The 22885-nt window shown below is 32.6% G+C and overlaps 1 protein-coding gene and 1 long non-coding RNA gene across 4 annotated transcripts in view; one reads left to right on the top strand and one right to left on the bottom strand.

Moving 5' to 3' along the window:
* Window positions 1-22885, bottom strand: part of LOC100165826 (cytoplasmic polyadenylation element-binding protein 2) — a 212931-nt gene that overhangs the window by 8886 nt on the left and 181160 nt on the right. The gene's annotated exons all lie outside the window — the stretch shown is intronic.
* LOC115033694 overlaps window positions 16084-22885 on the top strand; it is a 28783-nt gene continuing 21981 nt past the window's right edge. Inside the window, exon 1 of the long non-coding RNA XR_003838998.1 lies at window positions 16084-19948. This is a non-coding gene — a long non-coding RNA (uncharacterized LOC115033694). The remainder of the gene's footprint in view (window positions 19949-22885) is intronic.

Below are 22885 nucleotides of genomic sequence, written 5' to 3'. Positions count from 1 at the left end.
TTTGTTTTGAGACACCTCTATTCGTAATTAATTGTTTCGAGTAATTAACGTTCACTATACTGTATAGAATACGCGAATGTTTAGTATAGGTACGTAATTGTAAGTATAGGCACTTACAATGTAATACTAAACTCTGATCCTCTGTCGCAATCAGATAATACCTTTGTCGATTATGTACATATGATAGGCGTAGTTCTAAATTTAATATCTGGAATGGAGTACACATTATGTATCCGGGGGGTTTTTGGAACTTTTGTACGACACGAATTATTTTTCTTGTCTTGTTTTGACGTTATATATAACTATAACTTTAACCATTGTGTTGAACTCGAACATTGATGACGACCTTTTCAGTATAGGTATAATTTTTATTTGGGCTCATATAAATGGAACCTTCAACCTGCAGAGCACGACTGTTAAGTTCAGCTGTGGTACGATATTTTAACTGCGCATATATATAATATAATATTTATGAAGGTATAAACGCAGAATAAGGTAAACACACCTAACTATGGTTCGAGCTAGTCGGGGAATTTTTTTTTCGTATTTTAATTACTTACATGAGATAATATAGAGGTGCGTATAATCATATAGTGCCTAATCGAGTATTTCGCAACGTTTGATAAAAAAAAAAAAAAACGCAAGTACATACCTAATATATTCTATACGAAAAGTAAAAAAGAAAACTATTCCATTTCGAGGCGCGATAGATAATACAAATAGTAGTAGTAATAATATAATATGTAAATAGGTACACGACACCACAGTGCATTACACTCTGCTATTTACCAATGTTTTACGTTACCTACAATGATAACGTGCGAACCGGGTCATTATATAGATTGTGCGAGTATGCGGCATTTAAGCGCTTTATAAATTTTCGCAATATAAACCTAACCGAAAAACTACACATAATGTACACACTATACATAATATATTATGTACTATTTGTACAATATGTAAACCGTGTCCCAGGCAGATGTTACATAATGTTCAGAAATAATTTTCATTTTCAAATCCCGTTCGAGTACTTTCGAGGAATTGTATTCCAATGCGTTCGATACTTTACACTTTAAAATACATTATATACGGCGTATACACGCTATAGTATACACAATCTCCAAGACGCGTTGTTTTAACGGTCCTTATATATATTATATAAAAAAAAAAAATAATAAAACGTTGAAACAAATCTAAACATTTACGATAGTGCAAAACAATAAATAACGCGACACTTGGATATAAAATAAAATAAATACAATAATATATATAAACATTATATAAATTATATATTACAATATGGCAATTATAAGTGCTCGGTATTAATATTGTTGAAGTTTTTCCGTCGTTTTAATATGCACGGGAGGGGAAAAAAACAATAATTAAATTTAGGTAAATTATTTAATTAAAAAAAAAAAATTAAAACAATAACACGAGGGTATAAAAAATATTATGATAATATAGGCTTTTATAACAATCATCTATATAATAACATCTATATATATATAGGTAAATATATAAAATATACCTAGGCAAAGAAAACGGCCATGATTGTTTTTTATTTGCGTTTTCAGATATAACTCTGAGTAAATATTTCACAATAAATATTTATTGTTTCATTAAGACGGAATTAGTTCATCATTTATTTTCACCTCGCATCCGCATTATTATCGATGCAGCGGAAGGAAAAAAATGTCTTCAAAAGATTCTATTATTACAGGGAAAAAAGGAAAAATCAGTATGACAATGCCAGATCAGCGGCACGGCGGCGGCGCGTGGAAAAAATTTGAAAGGAAGAAAAAAGTTTATTATATACTACGAAAACGATTGCTTCCGGTTAGGATATTATATATAGCTTTATATCCAGTTGCACCGAAATGTATATATATATGTCCAGGAGCTATGACGCAAGCACTCATTACTGTAAAAAAATACGTTTTTTACGACGGACTTTTGTTCACCATGTCGACCCCTCCTCTTCTGGCAGGGGCTTACTTTTCCACCGTGCACTTACGTCGCAAGTCTTACGCAACAACCGTGAAGTCTGTGCATTTATAATTTTTGGTGCACATAGGTATACCGCTATTACTTGGGTCCGAGAATAAATCATTATAAGTGTATGAGTTGCGTCCCGAAAAAAAGGTACAAAAAAGGTCATAGCGCAGCCTATACTTATGTCATGCAGGAGTAAAATATTCTGGTCGCCACTAAGTTTTTAATATAATATCATAAACGATATATTACGTTATGACACATATAAATAAATGCAAACTGCTCGTGTGTATTTTCAGTATAAGGTCGACACTAATACATTTTCATTTATATTTAAATAATTTTTATATTTTATGTTAGGTTAGTGGCTACATAGATTACATTAATTAATTGTCAATTGTCAATTATAACTATAATCGCAAACTTTTATTACAATGTAAGGTCAATATCATGAATGAAAATTGAAAATTAAATAACTACATTTTTAACTACAAATTGAAAAACGTGGGTAAACTATAAAAGGTAAAGTTTTGGGGACGCAATCTCGTTATGACTATAATAATTAGAATATACAGCAGGTAGGAAAAATAATAAAGCCAAGTTGCGTCCCTAAAACGGGGGAACTCAAGTTACCGGTTGAATTTAATACCTGCAAAATATATACCATTTTTGGGACTCGAGTATCGTGTGCAGCATATAAAATGTTTAATCCATTTAATTTGTCATTATTATTCGCATTGCCCTCATAGTTTTACACAATTTATAGAACGCGTTATTATGCGTGTGCGCTTTTCGTTGCAGTAACATTATAGCTGCTACTATTGCCACCGGGCGCACGTAAACCGCAGCTTTTCCAATACGTGTTGTACACGACCGATAATAATAACAACAACTGTAGGTAATAACAATAATAATGATGATAACAATGCAATGAAAGTAAATTTAATATCATATTATTATATTTAATATTTATATGCACAAGGCGCGAGCGATAACGGAACCAAAGGCCAGGAGCGGCGGCGTTAAATAGGATAAAAATAAAAAGTGTTTTAATTAAATGCGGAAGAGCGAAATACAAAACTTTATTTTTTAAAAAACGCACCTACAATGCAGAACGGGTCACGATTGAATTTCTCGACATCAATACCCAAGCATAATAACATAATAATTATGTATATTGTTATCATGACTTATATATTATAACAATAATGTCCGTGTACGGTCCCTATGCCCCGAGTAATAAAAATTATATTTTCGTAGGCCATAAATGTGCACGCAGTTCAACGCGTAACCCGCCGGCTATATATTCAAATATTATATAATATCGTACATCGGTACCTACGCAGAAATATCATTACCTATATTATTTTTACCGTTAAAGAGTACAAGTACTTACGCGTAATTATGCTGTGTTGACGCTGAAATGGCATAATAATATCATACCGATATAATATTTTATTAATTAGGTAAAGGTATCTACTTTCAAGTAAAAGGGAAATCATTTATTTTGGGCGCGTATAGTTTAATTTTAAAACAATCGTTGTACAAACAGACTATGAGTATTGTTTTTGAAATGTAATGTTCGATTAAAATGATGACGTTAAATACGAGAAAACAACGACATAGGTATTAATATAATAGTCGAGGCGGAGAGTTGTAATAAGTTGGGATGCGTAATAACAATTTATACGACAACACTAAAATTCGAGTTCGAGATAATTAATCTCGGATTCGTTTATAATGCTGCAGTTTCGCATAAATAACAATAATGTTGTTATGATCTCCCATGCAAAACATGTATAACATTAGTATAAACGCAAACTATTTATAGTGACTGTGTGTGGCTGTTTCACCGATTCGCATTCAACCGACCGCGTTATACATAATATTCAGAAATTGTAAATCTATAATACCGACTTACGTCCCTTACAAGATTATAATATATACATATATATGTTTATGGCGATCCACAAATATATAGTATTATATACCATTTTAAAGCGTTGTGAGTAGTAATAATAATAATAATAATAATAAAATAATAATAACGTAAACTCCATTACACAACACCACTTTATATTAGAGAGCCGTCGAGGGACATTCCGTATATAATATGTTATATATTTTATAATATTTTGAACGTGATTAATTTAAAACGAGCGGTTTTATATATATATATAAGTACGAGATACCTATATTTTATATACTATATAAATATATACTCTTCGGAGTAATGAATTTTTCAAACTCAAGATTTTACGACGCAATATCGCACACAGCGGCTGCTGCGGCAAACGTTTTAATCGAATTTGTATTGCTCCTATCCGCAGACACACTCACATAATATATATTATATTATAAATAAATAAGCGACGCGTACAGTATATTATATAGTTGAGTATATAAAATGCGCGTATTTGCCCGATAAAATATTAAGTACGTTCGTGAAGTGAATTATTATTATAACGTAATATTTATTTTTACACGTTTCGGAGCTGAGTATATAATAATGTAATATATACGGACTGTGATTATAATCTCAGCGACAGTCCATGTACATTGTATATACATATAGAGAGAAGAGAGAGGGAGAGATAAATGCCGCAGGCCTGAGGGATATAATTTCAATAGACCGCGATTAGCCATTAAATACATAATATTATTACCCGCACATTGTAATATACAATTATTTACGATTATACAATTAATATGAACGTCATACACAACGTGAGTGTGATCGAGGAAAAAAAATTCTAGACGGGTTTCGCGTATCGCGAAATAAAACATAATAATTTGTAGGTACATTTTGTACACTTATACTCACGAGCCAGAACTGTACAACACATTACGTAGTTAATGCCTATATTATGTAATAATGTACCCTGTATACGCAAACTGGAAGGAAGATAAAAAAAATAAAACCCAAATCGGATCGCTTTGCACAGCTATAATAACAACGACGCCGACGACACGTCGCGGTCATAGAAAAATTATGTGAAGTTTGAAAAATAATCGTGTTGAATCTAATATTATTATTAAATGTATGTGTAAATAAAAATAAAATATATTATACACCGGGTGATCCATTTAAAGAAAGGCATTATCCTAATTTCGAAAAAAAAATTAACGTTTTTGGAAAATGTATTTTTTTTACTGTTATACTTTTATGAAAACATCCATTTTTATTTTTTATTCCAAAGCAGAATATTATTAAAGGAATTCGATGATACATTATAATCAAATTTTGGACGAGTAATTTACGAGTTATGAGTATTTCAATTTTTGATGAATGAAGTGGAGCGGTACAGGAATGTTCCGCAAAATGCTGGTCCGCTACTCCACTCGTCTAAACTTAAAACACTTAAGTATAATATTAACAAGCTACTATTGTCTGAATTTTGATTTGTAGAGATCAAAATACTACGAATAATATTCTGCTTCGGATATGAAATCAAAAAAGTTCGTTGTCATTCAAAAATCTTAAAAATAATAAAACAATAAAAATCCAATTATGAAAAAAAAAATTATTTTCAAAAAGGTTAGCGTTTTGTTGAAATAACGAGTGTCTCGCGTTAAATGGATCACCTCGTATATATAAAAACATCGGGCAAAGTATACACAGTCCGGGCAATGTAAACATTGCCCGATAGTCTACTTTGCCCGTAACATTATATATTATATACATGTAGAAAGGTTGTGAAGGGAGACACATCGAGAGAGAGAGAGAGAGAGAGAAAGACGATCGCGTAAAGCTCCCGATTTTATTTTTTTCCTACAGAAAGCTAATTCACGTGTAGGCGGCTGCGGAAGCTGCTGCAGTGAGCAGAGCGGGCAGACACGCGCGAGCGAGAGGAATGAAGGGGAGTGCAGCCGATCGGGTCGTCTCCGATTCCCGTTTCTCGCTGCTGCCTCCCGTTCTCCCACCGGCCACAACCGCGGCCGCCGACCAACCCACTCGCGCAAAAGCAGTCTACCGCCGCCGCCGACGTGCGCGCGGCCGTCAAAGACGACGGTATTGCGTGTGACCCACTCACGCGCGCGCACACCCCTCCGACGGCCAGACGTAGCAGCAGAGGTCAATGACACACGCACGTGCGTATGTATACTCTCCGCCACCGACGCCGCCAGCAACGGCCCACGTCACAACCCCTGCACCGGGGTGGTGATGGAGCACGTGCCGCGGACGATCGTTTCCCTCTCTCTCTCTCACACGCCAAGTCGTGTATACTGTGTATTATAATGTGTGTATATGTCAACGACGCATATTCTTACCTGCTGCCGAGCACAGAAACACCACTTTCTGGAAGAATAATACCTCGTCCCTCATATTTCATTATAATATTATATAATATAGCCAGTATCAGTGGCGTATATAGGGGGTGGGCCTAGTGAGATGCAGCCCTCCCCCCCCCCCGAAATTATAGTCTTTTTAAATAGAACAATAATATATTTTATTGGGTACAATTATAAGTTATAATATTTCATAGCCTGTTGAAAAATAAGAAATACAAATATATTTATAGAAACTGTTAAATATATAGTTGATAGTACAGCCTCCAAGTAATAGATCACTCGCTAGTTTTTATCTACTATAGTCCACCACAATAAAATATTTCTATATACGACACTGACCAGTATAGGTAAGTACATCGTACACTACAATAATTATAGTATAAACTTATGGCTCATCCTTCCCTTCACGTCAAAAACTATTTACAGCCACTTGGGGCGGTGACGGTGGTTTTTTGGATTTTAAATCGGTTTCAATTGCTCGCCTTATAAACCGTAACCATATTATAGTACCATATAATTTCATATTCTGCAACAGAATATTTTTTTACAGGAAACTACGTCACCGATGAAATAAAACATATCGATTATACGAGATTATAGTATGTATTAACAGATAGATTTTTTTATAAGGGATTAAAGTCGAGAGACGGTGGCAGATGATAATAAACCTTATAATTACACATTTTTGCAGCACGGTGGATCAACTCAGCTTTGAACGATTATGATACAAGAATTATATACTGCTGGTTCCATATTCCGTACAAACATCAAAATGTTGAGGAAATTATTTTGTCTTGAAAAACGAAATTAAAAGTATCGGTGGTTATTATAATAATAGTACAAACTATATAGTTAACTTTTAATAACTTAAAAGTAAAATGCACTAACTACATGGAACCATATATATATAATTTCTCTGGTAAGATGTATACATTAAGAAATATGGAGATTATCAATAACACAAACATAAACATGTATAAGTACCAACAAAACAAGTGCCTTATGTGAATATAAAATATTAACGTGTTTATACGTGGCTAAATCGACCGTGTACCAAAAAGTTACCTAATACCGATTTTAAGTCATAGCTGGTACTACTATAATGTAGCGGCATGTGACCAACTTGTCAGAAACGTACATACCCTCCAACAGTGGAGAGCGAAAAGGTCTCTCGTGACATGAAAACTTAATTTCAACGAACCAATTTATGTAATCAAGCTATAGTTACTTATAAGAGTTCTAAAAGCGGATTTAAATTTACTTTTATGTCTAGTTGATCAACTTTCCCAAATTTTTGATTTTGTTCCCTTAAATTTTGTAATATAAAACTTTATAACCTTTCAAAGAAATAAAGATGTAAACAAAATATGGGAGTGTTGATCTTAAGCCGACTGTATAGGTCATAAGTTTGTCACATAAAAGTAACGAATTGAAATTCGATTTTAGAAATATTATCGATGAATTGCATAAGTATGTTGAAAATGTGTTATCATATTCGAAACGCGAGAAAGCTTCAACTGTAGTTTCGAACTAACTTTAAAATCTTAGTGCAGATATGATTGTAATATTATAAAAGCATATTAAACACTAAGTAACACATTTTTTTAATTTAACACTACGGAGCATCAGAATGCAGTTAAAATTATGTTTCATATCAAATAATATAAGAATTTTGCAACTGATTGTGTAGTGATGGTAATTTTTACTTAAACGTGTTCAGTTAAAATCAAGAATGTCATATTTGAGAAAAATACAAAAAAATACAACCAATAAACTGGGTATACCTACGAATATCGTATGAGAAACCGTCCTTTACTCCACTCTGTGCAACCCAGCAGGGTAAAGTTTAAAATTATTTTTTTGCTACTACAAGACTCTGGTACAAAGACAGCTTGAACGTCACTCGAGAATTATTTCATAGAGATCGGTCGAGTTATTTTCAAGATATGCGCACGGCGTGGCGTGCGTTTCCGAGGAGTTTGGCGTAGTATTAATTTAAATAGTTTTGGTTTATACTATATATATACTGTCGTTTAATCGTTCAACAACAAAAGGAGAGGAAATATATTTTACCGTGGGTTGTTTTTCGGCAATAACAATCAACGGTTTCTTTGATATACTTGCTGCACATAAAAGTTTTCAGCAAAATCCCCCGGATAATCCCTTTGCGGTAAAACGTTTGAAGACGCCACGGAGGATTTCAGTAAAATTATTCTCGTTTTTAATAATAACCATAAAAATATTGCCACACAGTTCGGTAAACAAGTCGCAATGAAAAGTTTTTCACGAGAACCGTTATCAACCGCAGACACGGTGTCACAATCGTAAATTATCGTTTTATTATGGTTATATACGCATTCATTCAATAATTTATTCGCAATAGAAATCATAATAAATTAATGTCAGACTCGGTTAACTGAAACGAAAAAAAAAAAACGGCAAATTAATTAACATGAGTTATTGTGCTCAACGATATGGTAAGTTTCATAAAATATGCGAATGAAACAACAACGCATATATAATTATATACATAAATACTGGGTCATTTTTGTTAGCTCACATTTTTCGGTCAATTTGTGAAAGAATAATGTGTTTGAAACATTTTTTCCAGGAAATTTCAACTCATAAATGTCGAACATTGAACCAATAGGTATAGTTTATTGTGATTGATAAAGGTATACGGTTTTAAATATTTAGTTGACGTGACAATTGCAAGACAAGTATAGAGAAGGTACGCCTACTAAAAATGACTAAACTTCCTGACATTCGATATACTAATATTAATTAAATACAAATTATGTTTCACGTAGTATACAGTAAACAGACATGATAAAAATAAAATGTTATAAACAATATGTAGTGAAATAATTTGTAATAAACCAGAACCGTTCAATATTATATATATAGATATGAAAATATTTCCTTTTTGTCAAAAACATGAAAAATGATCGTAAAAATGTGTTTGGCGTGAAAAAAATCGCTCTGCAATAATAGTCTCGCGCGGACGACTATGCGCAGTGGTGTGTTCTTGCATCATAAATATTGTTATATAATATTATCATTATTTGTTTATTGTACGAGAAAAACGTCAAACTATAATAATATATGTCTTTTCGGAATAGCGTGCGGGCCAACAACAAATGCCGAACTGCGCGCATATTATGCACTATCAGGAGAAGAAGATCGAGGCACCAAAATCCTTAACTCCGTGCCAGATAAAGGTGTCTTCTGCATGACGTGTCGTGGATGTAGGACGATATTATCTACGTACTATTATATTGCTCTGAAACTTAGCCGAGCCGTTTTCGAACCGATCATATATAAAAATAAAAGGTATTCCTTATCCTACCTACCTATATATATATATATATATCCTCTATATTATGAGACACGATTCCTGAAACCGTTGACTCACTCTACGTCCTGTGTATAACTCATAAACCTACGTAATATTATAATGTATATTGTAAAACCGTGTCCTATGTATAGGCGGCGTTGACAGTATTGTTAATACGGCCAAATAAAGCGCTTTTCGTTGGAAAAAAAAACTTTTCCGGTACTTAAATCATACCCGCGGCGAGAAAGTTGCTGTTTTTATGGTTACTATTATTTTATTTTTTATGATTAGTGATCAGGTTCAGGTGTTTATATTCGGAACGACCCATCATAAATCCAATTCGCCGCTGTTTATGAAATTCGGTTACATTAATTTTATCGAACAATGTATATATAGGTATATATAGGTACAAGCGGCGCTATACTCCGCTATTACAAAGACGCCTAGCGAGAAATAATTAAAAGAAAAAACATTAATCTTCCGGCAGAGAAGAGAAGAGAAGATTATATTATATTAAACGGGAGAAAATTAAACGATCACGCCATTTTCAGACGAATAAACTTTAAGAAAAATTCTAAAATTATCAGGGAATTTAAAAGGACTCGCACAAGGTTATATATATTTTATTATATATGTATCGTAAATATTCCGAAAACCATTAAGGATGTAAGTTGGGAAAATGAAAAATGTGATAATTAACCAAACTATTAATTAAAATAAAAAAGTTTTGCCAAAAATGATTTAATTGATTATAGGTACACATTATAGGTTTACTCCTCACAATTTGTCATTAGGTAAATTTAGCGCCACAGAAAGATAACATCTTATAGTTTAATTTTTACACCATTAAATCAATAAATAAATTATTAAAATATACTGCACTCTTGTATATTATAAATATTTTACATATATATTTTGGATTTCTGTGTACAGAAAAACAAATTTAAAGACAAACATCACGTCTACATACATTTTACTCATTATTAATAAAAATATTTATATTTGCACGTTATTTCTGTGGAAACGGTAATGAATACGTTGCGGCAGTGCCTCCGTGTATGTACTTTTACGCTGCAGCATACTTAAAAATAATATTAATAAAAATATTATCACTATATATGAGGATGATGGTATTTCCTTTTCCTGTCATCCGAGATAATACATCAACCTAAACTTCGCTAAGTACCAGCATTCCCATTTGCATAATTGCTGGTACGTCGTTTGTGAAAGTTCAGACACTAACGACGCCATTACAGGGTTGGTAAGCATTAAAATGGCCGCTGCACACACAAAAATTCTCGGACTCGCAGATAGAGTGGCGGCTGTTGGAGGGGATAATGGGGGATGATATGTATATGGGGATCGTTTTGTTTTCTTTTGATAACGTGTTAAATGTTCATCAAAGTATACGGGTTTTTTGTACACATATCAAAACGATTGGGAAAAAAAATGTACCTACCTTTGAGTAACGTCATGTTATTCATATTATAATATAGTACACATTTGTCAAATTAGATTGTCATGACGCGTACCTACCTACTTATAGTAAAATACGTTTTACGATATTTAAGTCGTCATGAAACGAGTGGCAATTCATATTATACCAATGTAGAATTGTCATAGAGAGAGCTGTGGTTCTCATAAAATATACTTATAATAATTGAAAATGTATGATGTTTGAAAGTTTCATTTGAATTTTTTTAATACATATCGTATACGCATAAGAAATGAGACAATATTTATATCCAACAACAATTAAACGAGAAAAATGAACTTTTTACAGAAAGTATACTAGTATAATATTATACCATTATTGTGATCACTGCACGCTTTAACAATACCATTCGAATTCCGTCTAAAAATACATATACATATATATATATAATATATTATTAAGAAACATTAATAAGTGGATAGTTTCGAAATGGGGGGCATTGCAAGAAGAGTTAAAATGTAGGTCAAACAGTTCTTATTACAGGACCCTCTTAATGACAGTGGCCTGCAAACAGTAGAAATTAGACCCAAAAGTTAAAAGTAACAACCCATTATCGAGTGTTTTGGGTTTCACAATATAATATATATATCCACGATATTATATAATATACGGCAAAACAGCATATATACATGTGTTCACCACACCACTACTGCGATCAACAACACACAAACACAATATATATAATATATAATGTTATAGATTTTTGATTAATTTCTTGTTTTTCTCCGCGCTAGTGCAGTGTGCTAATAGTATAATATATACGTACGCTATAAACATATAGTAATAGAAATAAGCCAATAGTTTATAATCAATAGGTACATAAAATATTGAAATAAGAAACATATATAAAACGTAGAACGCGATTTTGGCAGTGCGCATCCCCGGCATCGGTCACTAGGGGGGCACGGTTATACAATTCATATTATTATATAAATCCAAATAAAAAAAAAAAAAAAAAACAACAATCTTCGGAAAACGTTTCGAACCGGTACTCGGCAGTCAATCACGTGCCCACCTATGCATAACACGCTCGAAAGATAGTTCAATTATTATGAAACGCATTTTAAGCACTTGGCGGTGCGCATACTACATAATATACGATATAGTAGGTATATTAAACACGTACAAGCGCATACGTCATACTTGTAATAATATTATACAGTTGATTTATGTAGTAATTATAAAGTATATTCCTCGAGTTTTTCGCACGCTGTATATTGCGGTCGTGAAATACGCAAACACTCTTTTGTATTCAGTTTTGTTTTGTTTTTTTTTTAATAAACGACACGATAAATAATGAAAACTTTAAAAGCTCGCGCAAAGACACACAGTATTAAAAAGGACCACCGAATTTCCGGTTTTTAAGCTCCCATCGTCTTCGTAGAAGGTACACACATACACATATAAAAGTCGAGAGTTAAGTCTTAAAACCCTAAACTTAAAATTGACTCAACTACACGTACATCTATAATAGGTATATATAGCATAAATCGGCGCGGATTTTCTAAATATTGTAGTTTTTGTTTAGTTTATATCGCAGATTACAAGTTATACAGACAGTTTATTTTCTGGTCCGTTCTCCCGGGGAAATAGAAAAACGATGATATACCTATCCTAACTTTTGTCATAAAAGACCAAAACGTTAGAAACAGTTAAAGAAAGATTGTAAATAATGTATAGACTTTCCAAATATATGATGATTTTTGAAAGCAATTGTTTTTTCTCTTAAATAACTGATTTATTTTTATTTTTTGAACGGCATATAAAATACTATAAGGTAAATTTAAAAATAAAAATAAATACATTTTTATGATATCAACTGTACCTGTATTGATTTAGTACAAGTAGATAGACTTTTAGTAGGTCAATCATTTTTTTGATTTCATATACCGACAATGTTGTCATACAATAGAGTACCTACACCAGTTACACTTGATACACATTTAAATTGTTTAGTTACAAAATGTGTGTGATAGATACGTCGCTTGATGTTTTTTAGGTATCACTTTTAAGCTCATTTAAACTATAAATGAGCATACACGATACACCATTGCGGTATATAACATACTATATTCGTTCAAACATTCCAAAAAAATATTCATAAGGACTCGAAAATATAAATCCTCCAATTCCCCCATTCACGAAAACGGAGGTATAGAAAAGGATAAAAAAAACAGTATTGCAGATATAATTGCATAGGTAGTACTATTCCAAATCATAATATAATCATCTAATGTTAAACATATGCTGAAAATAACAAGTGATTTGATTGAAAAACTAAAAACAATAATACTTCACTGTTTACGTTAACGTTAACTAAACGTGTAGGCAGTAAAATAGTCAATAATAGAGTCATCGCGTTTATACTGTTGTAAATAGTTTTGTGTACACTACTATTTAATATAGGGCTTTGCGGGGAGGAAATATTTTCGTGCGACTAATGAGCGCGACGATATAATAAATTAATAACGGTTGGATGCGTACGCCATTACACTATTATTTATTTTGTTTTTTTCCATTCCACCCCACTGTATACAGTAATATAGTTATAATACACGACCGTATATACGTATAATTATATATATATATATACATAGTTGTGCCGTGGCACCGGCTATAGCAAATAATGCACCGACATCGGCAGAAACGAGCGAATAATACCGAGCTACGATACCGATTAATCACGAACGATTTGGCATAATTATTATGATTTTAGTTCGTTTACGACGTGATTATATATATATTTTACTAAAATAATGTATAATATCCGTGTAAACACGAATAACGCGATATTCGTTACAACACAAAAAACTTTTTTCAGGACAAACGGCGGAGAGTATATCGCATGATATATAATATAATATATGTATATGCACATGATGTCTACGTTCTATATACATACGAGTTTATGGGTAGGTACCTATGCTATATTTTTTTTTATCGGAGCCACTAAAAAGATGGCCTTAGCGCGCCGGCATCGTGAATTCGTTTATCGTTCTGACCCCAGAGAAGAAATTTGTGCTTTTTCCAACGTCGTCGTCGATAATTTATGTTACACTGCGTTTAGAGGATAATATGTACCCATGTGTATACACATACATTATGATATGCGTGTGTATAACCCTTAACCTTTTATTCGTATTGGCGAATTTAACGAACGGAAGACCTTATAGTTACGCCGCGCGCGCTTTGCATGAATCGATCATAAATTATTCAATGTCCATGATACCCCCAGAATTTCTTCGTTGTTGCGTCTGCAGTAAGCGCATTTTCTTTTCTTCCGCGCGCATAAACAACAATATTGTAATGGTGATGAAAAAACACAAAACGAAAAGCGATGCGAATTTGATCGTACCAGTTTATATATATATATATATTATTTATATATGTATGTATACTGTAACACTAGAGTGCACGCCACGCGTGTTTGACAAACGAAAAGGTTTTAAAAAGTACCTATTTTAAATATAGGTTCGTACCTATCGCGGTATCGAACGTGCGCAATTGTAATTTTATCGCGCGACATACCTTCTTCGGATATAAAATATTATATTATATAGATATATACACAATATAAAATTATGTATATTGTACCTATACGTATACTATTATTGTGTTTGTTTTCCTTAAATACTATTATAAATCATGAATTATTATACTGGTCCAAAATATTCAATTTTTACAAGATTTTTTATATATCCGAGCATTCCAAAAAAGAAAATCTGCTTATTGGAATAATAGGAATTAAAATTGCATGTTATTGTCATCAAGCGAATTAAAAATGATTACGATAAAAAAATAGTAAAATATATATTTTTTTTAGAAACAATTATTTTTTGTATAAAATATTAATGTAAATAAAATGTTTTCAAAATCGTTACTAGTTTTTGAAATAATACGAGTGATTTACGTTAAATGAATGCGCGGTATATTATGTGTAAAACAACAGTAACATGTTCGGTTATTTAAACGTCAAGATTGAACGAAAACTATGTGTATAGGTATTTAATTTCGCTTCAATTAAACATTGTTGATGTATAAATGCATTACCTGTGTATGTGTGTGTAAAATATATGTGTGTTGTAGTTACGTCATCGTGCAAAGTTATTGAAGATTGTGATACACGTTTCAATACATTAAGAATATTAATTTAAAGTGATTTTGTACGAGTGATAGACTTCACTGGCCTTATTTCACTGCACAGTATCATATTATTATCATATACTGAAGCCAAATATTTCATAAATATAGTCTACGGATATATATACAAACATGATGGTTATAATATGGCAGGTTGACATGTTATCCGAATATATTATATTATATTGTACATACCGTCATATATCTTTTGGTATACACCTATGAGTTGTCAAACTTTAGCAAGTTTGCGATGTACATGCACGTACCTATATATAGTACGTATTTAGTTGATGGATATTTCGAGGTGAGGATACAATTTTATACATATATATATTTATGAAAGATTCATTAATAACTCCAAAGTTTCAGAAGTAACAGAACGCGAGGGAAGTTTTCATTTTCATAGAGTACCTATACATATACAAGACGATTCACCAACATTGATAGTGATCAGCTCTATTTTCTCTTTAGTAATTATTTTATTAAAATTATGGTTTTTGGAATTTTTTTTTAATTTTTCTATTGTAATTTAAGGAGGCAGTCCTATAAATTGACGAAAAGATTACTTTTTTCTCAATATAGATGCGTACCTAAATCAAAATTCGAGTGATTAGTTTTTGAATTTTGAATTATAACTAACAAGTATGTAGATTAAAAGAAACAAAGAATAATTTGAAAAAAAAGATTTAGATCACAGGACACATCTTAAATTGCATAAAAAATTAAAGTATTGGAAAATACAGTCATTATAAGAATAGTTAAAAATGAGGATTAAACATATTCAGTGATTCGTCCTGTATATTATTTATGATATTATATCACTTTTTGAGGTTTCTGACAATAAGTAATTATAAAAATATTTACATTTCAATATTTAATGGTAAATATTATTATTCGTGTGCTGATAAAAGCAAATGTTTTTCTTACGTAAAATGTTTGGAATTTGTTGTTTTAATTTGTTTTTAATATATATATATATATATATTATAGGTAATATATGTGTACATCGGTGGATCTAAGGCACGAAATAAAAGAAAAGTTTTATAGTTCGTATAAACGTACCTATATATACTTACATTAAGTATATATATATTTACCTACGTAGACTTTAACAAATAGTAGGTATTTTTATTTACTTTTGTTCCCTGCGAAAATGGCCTTACGTTAATTCCAACAGAGTTTAAACTTCTGATGCAAACCGAAATACTAACAACGTTGGACACACACGGTTCATATCAGAACACCCACGTGTAGAGTTGAATTTCCTTAATATTAATCCCGAAATTGAATTCACCGACTACAATGCGCGTTGAACAGTGAAAATAAACGAATTTATTTTCGGTTCTACAGTTATATGTGGAATTATCAGCAAGGACCAACGCACGAGGTTTTTCCTATTCGAGTACCAGATGACTCTACATATGTATACGACGTCGATATGCGTACAATACAAATTCGACAAGTAAATCACAAATCAGCTTTTATACGCTTTTCTGTGAATGATATACCTAGTGATTATGTAAATACAAATAAAATTATGCAAGTCTCAGTATATAGTACCTATTACAAAATAAAAATTATTATTTTCTTATATTTACTTTAAATTTTCTACCAACACACAGACCATGGTGATGAGATTTTTATGGTTTTCACACATATGCACCTATATATATGTATGTATATCTACACAAATTTACAAAAACCAAATTTAAATACAATATCATCATGAGAAATCTTGCACAAAAGGTGTGACGTGTGAATAAAAACGGTCGAGCTGCAGTGCAGTTAATAATGAGCGGAGGCATACAATTATTATTATGAGCGGTGCTGCAGATAATGAGAATATATTACACCTCTAGAGCCTTTTATTTCGTTATATAATCATATTTTATATGTATTTTCTACGGCAGTAAAAAATAGTCCCTCGTATAAAATATGTATCAACCTAAGCCATATTTATATTATATTTTTACAGATTACTATATGATTTTTGAAAATCTTTACCGTCAAACCTAAAAAATATTATTCGAACAGAGATATTAATTGTATTATTATTGTAAGTGACGGGGCAGAGGCCGAGTAAATAATGGCATGACCGTAGTTGGAGAATCGGTTTAAAATAACGACATTTGTTAAAGGAACTTAATAAAATGTGATTGGTGGGCAAACATTCTCGACCGGACGACCACTGCGCTGTCGTACCCTAAGCTTCGCGTAATTCTTACTATATTCGACGGGCATCAATTTTAATCAAATGTCAGCAGCTATATATAGTCTGTTCTGCGTAGCGCCCGTCTTTCTTTTTGATATAATTTATTTAACGATTAAAATTAAGAAGACGTCACATAAGATTTGTTGTCTTAATCTGCCGTTTACGAGTATAACGACGACGACGTTTCCTAATGACATTTTGTAAAATAAATTGATTCATCAAGAAAAGACGCATCAAAAGAATACGGCGATTTAGAGATTATTGTCGCTGTACGCTAGATTTTTTGTTTGTTTTTGTTTTTGCAATCCTCTCTCAACGACATTTCAAAGTTAATGTGCGAATCCACGTAATACCCATACATCGCGTTTATCGTGTAAAAAATGCTGCAGGCGTAAACATAGCGAACAAATAATAATAATATACCCATTGGGTTTCAACTATGAGTCGTTCGCGTTTTAGGCGGTGCTGTGTGCGCAAGCGACGGATATTCACGTCCCGATATAGGTCGGGTTTGTTGACCGAATTGCCGACAAAATCACCTCCTGCACATGATTACTGCTCCAGCCCATTCCTATATAATTAGATCATTCGGTCACAAGAACCACTGGTCGTTTGCGTACGACGTAAAAGTACAAAACGAACGTAGTGGGTATAATATATATTATAATACGATGTAGCTATAGAAACGGTGTACCTACGTGTTAAAAGTATCATAGACATATTATAGCAATATAATATATATATACATGATACTAAACATATACACACAACACAATATAATATAACTATGGACAATTTAAATATATACAAAACCACAATAATCCGGTACATAATCCTTATGTGGTATACATTCTACGCATACCTATTATAAAAACGTATATATAGGTATAGGTACCTACTAAAATTATTTAACGATATATTAACATCATACTGCAGCTACTCTATGCCTATAACTGATGAATGATTTCATCGTTTATCAGCAGTCCAGTGTAAATCAAATACATGTACCTATATATATACATTGTGTTGATTAGTTGGAAAATCAGTAACACTTATAAACTTAAAAGTTATTAAAATTATTTATTTTTTTGTAAGCCTTAGTAAAATGGAAGCCATTAGTCATAAATTGCTTTAGAATATTCGTACTAAGTAGGTACCTACATCACGAACTAAACATTGTGGTTACTGACTTTCCACTTAATTAACAAACTGTAAATTTGAATACACTATTACAATATTATAGATAAGGTACCTAAGCGAACTTAGTATCAGATATGAACTTAGAACTGCAATAATAAATGTACCAAAATCATCATTAAAAGTATACCTACATATAACACGCGTACAGACAAATACCTACTGTATACCTAATAATATATAATATAATATAAATAGTTGTACAGGTACATTATACCTAAGAAATGTATGTATCGTATGATTTTGTACAAGCTGCAGTCTAAAGTATTATGAACCACAATTTGAAAAATATTCAAAATATTCAGACGATGGGTTACGACTTGAAAAAAAAAATAATAATACTTAGAGGTGCACTCGAGCTCGTCGTGTAAACATTCACCCTTTGGTTAACAACACACAAGTATTTTCATATGCGTTCCATCACGCACTGACCATGACTGTAAACCCAAACCCTATAACATAAAGTCTAATAACAATATACCAATAGAATAGACCAACGTTTTACACGTCTCGCATTAAGCACATAATCGCATTAACGCACGGTTAAAATAAATATACACTACCGAAAACGTTTTTCGTTGATGGTGGCCACTTAGGCACTTTGTATATACAATAAGTTTCATTAGTGTTCAAATCATAGCCCCCTCACATGGCATATCTTTATAACCCACCATCATGGATTTATTGTGGTTAGTATAGGTACACAAAGCATTAAATAATTAAAAAAAGACTCCTTGTAGAATTTTGGTGTTCTCGATTGTAAAACAGAAATTTTCATATATCCACAGGACATCACTCCTTATAATATTAGTACCGAACAAAAATCTTATGAATTTGAAAATATAGTCTTCAAGCATCAGAAAATTCTAAAAATCAGATTCTGAATAACTGCGAGGTGAAAACAGGGGGTGAGCATATAATATGGCTGGTAAGTGCAGGTCACCCTGTACATATACACGCGTTTAATGGTATCTGCGAGCACAATCATATACCTAATAATAATATAATATAATATATTTTATCGCAACGTGTAAAAATGTTCATTCAACGTACACAGCGGCAGGGGGTCACCGTGTTCAGATTTGTTCCGAGAAGAAAACTATATTCGTTTTTCACACGTCCGACGACGAGTCGTTTGTCGCCCGCGGAGGCTCGAGTAAACACAGACCGACCGACCTTCATGATCCATCCGTTCAGCGGATATTTTTCGGAAGTACACAATATACATAACATAGGTGGTAGGTACACACATTTACGCGTATACACACGTATGGGCAAGTAGGTATAGGCAACAACTACAACTACAAAAACAACATCAACAACAACTATACCCACGATCGACGGGTGTCGCGTCCCTCGAGTGAGTCGGTGGTTATCGGACGAGTGTCGAAAAATAAACGATTGTTCGGGGGTCAAGACTCGAGAGTGTATTTTCGTCGGACGTATTATATAGTGCACATACATTTTTTATTCACGGCACGTCCGCGGAAATTGTTCGGCGATTCACGACTGCCAAAACTCTGAACGGGCTATATATATATATATATATACGCGTAGAGGTGAGTACTGGGCGTGAGTGTGTAGTAGAGGCGTCGACGTCAATGGAAAATAATAATATTATTATTATTTCTTCGCGAAACCTCGTCGCACGCACAATACACTTGACGAAAGTGTTGATAAAACTTGTACGTATATAAACTATAATATATTATTATATAATAATAACATACGGAATATACACACACACCCACGCCGCACACGCACACCGACTGCGCCGTACAGCTCGTGTATCGACTACGGGTGCAAATTCGAAATATAAGAAATGTGTTATATTTTCCAGATGAAAAATACGTATACATCACGTCATATCATACAGTATACCTATGCGCGTATTATCCCAGACAGAATTTTGTAATGATAATGTTATAATAGTATTAAAATAAAGTTATACTATTATTCGTTATTATAATGTCATAATAATATTATTAAACAAAAAATTGCTGTCTGGGATACTATCTACGTGCCACCCACGCCCTGTCAGAAAAAATAAAAAATTGCAACAATAATAATAACAACAACAACAACAACAACAACAACAACAACAAAAATAACGCATTTCATAATTCTGCGTAATTAACAAAACGAATACATACCTACACGAATAACATTCTACGCATAATATTGTTACTATAATACTATATGCAGAATTACCATAATAATATTATATATAATATATACATCTATACCTAGATACCTATACCAAAATATATAGAGCTCGGAAGTTATAGAAACTAAAAATGGGAAAATAAGCACGAAACAATTGTAAAATATGTATGAAAAAATTTCAAATAAGCAAAAAAATGAAATTAATATTCATAGAAATTCCAAATTCCAAAAACGGAAAACTGTTGGCTATTTTAACATGAATAGACATAATTCGAAAAGATGATACATCAGAATATTAGCGCAATAGATATGAAATGCATATCGCAGAGTTGTCGTTAAATTAATAGTCGACTGCGAGGATAACAATATGAATACCTACACTAAATATCTAATAATTTTATGTTCAATATCATTATTAAAATACACGGCTTAAGAAAGAAAAGGATCAATTATTTTTAGAAAATATTAAGTATGCATAATATTGTGCGTATTAAAATCAAGAAATATCCAGTATTTCTTTAGAATTGACGAAATATGCAAAATATGCATTTTACATTTTCAATTTGTAAACTAACCATTGTAAAGTTCAGGTATCTAGCTTGGTCTGCTATAAATTGAGAGCATATAGAATAATATGCAACTCCTACACAACTTCCCAGCCTTACGGCTATAGTAGGTATATCGTTTAGGAACGAAAAATAAATGTACATAAAATCTACGTTACACCCGTTTCCGGCATCACGATGTGGTTCGTCCGCACCGCGTTACAAATATAATATTATTATTATAAATATAGACGAACCTTATAGCGACGATAAATTAGAGCGCACGCACGCACGGAAATTTTATCCGATGGACGACGTGGTGGCCTTATGGAGGTGGCACGGAGGCGGCGATGGCAAGAATCCGAGGAAAAAGAGATATAGTATGGGTTTTTGATACGAATTGCCGTCACTGCCACCACTGCGCATTCGTCGTATACATATACATACTATATACTTTATCTATATATATATATTCGGAAAACAAGCGCGCGTAAATCGAGAGCCGTTAATCTTGCCCCGAAAAGGAGACGCCCTTTAATTTGTTTTAGTAGATGGAGTCGTAGATGGGTCGAGGGACGGGGAGAGAGACACGTCTCTAAAATAGACCCGAGATAAATCGTTCGTCGTATAATATGCGGCGGGCCACGAAAAACCGGATAAGACGTCGACGACACGTCACTTCGGAAGAGGTATATAATTTTTTTAAATATCGGAAAATACATCGTCGAAATACGCTGTACCTGCGCAAGACCGAAAGTAATTCCCTCATCGGTTCTGTTATATACAGTCCCTACCCCTACTATTTCATGTATAGGTATAATATTATACTATATACCAGCCGAAAACGCTATTGTAGGTAAATGCATTATTCGTTTTACACGCCACTCTTATCGTCTGCAAATGGCGGCGACATAATCTATGCACAAACTAATATAGTGTTGCAGAGATTTTTAAGTTTGCGTCGATTTCTCATACAATTTTATTTTTTATGTATACGCACGTGAAAACAAACGACCCTATAATCTATGTAGGCACTTACGTATAAAATATATTATGTTCGTCGATGGCGCCGACGGGTTAACGGAGATTTAATATAATAATAATAATAGTACGATTTTCTTCAGGAAAATAGTTTCTATCCTAGGGGCGTAACATCCGATACTTTTATATCTGTATATAATCTACTTAACGACTGGAGATTTAGTTAAAAACTTTAACTTCCACGTTCTATACGTGTATAACATTTGTTTCTAAGGCGTGGGATACTTGCAGGCCAATGATTAATAATAATGTATATTGTATATTTGTATTTCTCGACAAATTACAATAAATTGCTGGTAAAACTTTGAAAGTCTCCCCCCATCGTTTCAAACTACCACGACTTTTGAATTTATCTAGTTAATTTTTGTTTTTTTTTTTTTTTTGGTTTTTAACGCGAGTCTTATAACGACTAGAAAATTAATTATTAAATTATATTATGAAGCGAGCTATTAAGGTGCCAAGTATAT

This window comes from Acyrthosiphon pisum, chromosome A1 (genome assembly GCF_005508785.2).
Source record: "Acyrthosiphon pisum isolate AL4f chromosome A1, pea_aphid_22Mar2018_4r6ur, whole genome shotgun sequence".
Lineage (NCBI taxonomy): Eukaryota > Metazoa > Arthropoda > Insecta > Hemiptera > Aphididae > Acyrthosiphon > Acyrthosiphon pisum.
This window is presented reverse-complemented; position numbering and strand designations above follow the sequence as displayed.